This window comes from Halyomorpha halys, unplaced genomic scaffold (assembly GCF_000696795.3).
Source record: "Halyomorpha halys isolate HHAL.00 unplaced genomic scaffold, Hhal_1.1 Scaffold1325.1, whole genome shotgun sequence".
Taxonomy (NCBI): Eukaryota; Metazoa; Arthropoda; class Insecta; order Hemiptera; family Pentatomidae; genus Halyomorpha; species Halyomorpha halys.
The window spans coordinates 69,899-71,441 of record NW_027115413.1 but is presented as its reverse complement, the minus strand read 5'-3'; the positions used below and the strand labels follow the sequence as shown (position 1 = coordinate 71,441).

The window sequence follows — 1,543 nt, the reverse complement described above, 5'->3', positions numbered from 1 at the left end:
CTATTAGAAGACAATTGTTTGTTTTATTTAAGTGTACCAATATCATTATTTTTTGTTATTAATTTTACTTTCCTCTTTTATTAAGAAGCATTATTCTTATCTATTTATTTTTTTTTCTTTTAATAAGAACATTTTATATATTTAGGGGTGTCATTTGTATGACTATACCCCCTCATAATCGACTGTTAAAAAATATATAATATAAGTTAAATCAACCATGTAAGGCCCACCAGGCCTGTTTTTTTATTTTTTTTGTTACCGATCTGGTATAAAAATAAAATAAAAAAAGAAGTAATGGGAACAACCTTGAAACAGGGAAAAAATCATGCTGTTCCTAGATCCTGTAGCTTATAAAGTGTAAGAATCACAGACTTGATAATCGAAATCAGTGCTTTGGAAAATCGATTTTTTTTCCACTCTGGCACCACTGTGCAGCGTTTAGGTTTACGTTAAGGTTAATAGAAATGTCCAACATTGTATCCTAACCTGAAACAAAAGGCAGTCAGTGATTGGTTCGTACTTTTGTCCTTCTCCTCTGCCATCCCCTTGGTCCATCATAATAAGGCCTGCCTTTTTGGCTTCAATTTTCCTGCAAACTTATCCTCTCCATTAAATTCCTTCCTCAAAGGATAAAGATGTGATATTTATATTTAAGAAAACATTGGGAATTTATTATTATTTAATGTAGTATGAAAAATGTGAGGAGACCAAATTAAAAATAATTTCTGTTTTGAGTTTGTTTGTTTTTTTCATAAAAACTTTATGGTTGCAAACCTAACATTCTTGCTCAGCGCCTTCCGAAACATGGAAGTATAAAATATCAAAACTTTCCATCTAAAACCTTCATCGGGTTGACTAGGTCAAAATGAAATGAAATGTTAAATTTTTGAAATTGCAAATTTTAAGTCTACTAAAGCGTATTGTACAGATTCGCTACTTGGGACTCCATCTTGACAAGAGACTTTCTTGGAATCCCCATGCAAGACTGAAATGACAAGAAACTGCTCGTGGATTCTGATTACTACAACATCTACTTAACAAACACTCTAAGCTTCCTATTTACTAAAACAAACTATTATTTACTAAAAACAATATATACACTATGATAATCAGACTTATTTGGACATAAGGAATTGAGCTTTGAGGTTCTACCAAACCATCAAATTCCTCCCATATCCAGTCCTTACAATCCAAAATACTCCGTTAATTTCTTATTACCTCACAAATGAACTCATCCACAAAAACCTCAACTTACCATATGTGACAGATTTGGCCCCCCCCCTATATATAAAAGGATAGACATAACCCATTTAATTCCAAAATTCTTATGCACCTAAACCCATTAGTTCTTAATTTCTCCTCCTTAACAATTCCTGATAATGCTCCGAGATGACTAAAATGAAAATGGCCGCGGAACCTTCTAATTTAAAACAAACTAGTTGTTTTTGTAGTTGTTTTGGCATTAGGTGCTCAACTTTTCAGCGAGCAGCCCTGAAGAAGGCTAGAAACTCTAGCCGAAACGTCGGCACATTAAAATAAGTTA

The 1,543-nt window shown here is 32.9% G+C and overlaps 1 protein-coding gene across 1 annotated transcript in view; it reads right to left on the bottom strand.

Annotated features, from left to right (window-relative positions):
- LOC106689307 (G-protein coupled receptor 143) overlaps positions 1 to 1,543 on the bottom strand; it is a gene marked incomplete in the record, with an annotated part of 76,370 nt that overhangs the window by 17,724 nt on the left and 57,103 nt on the right.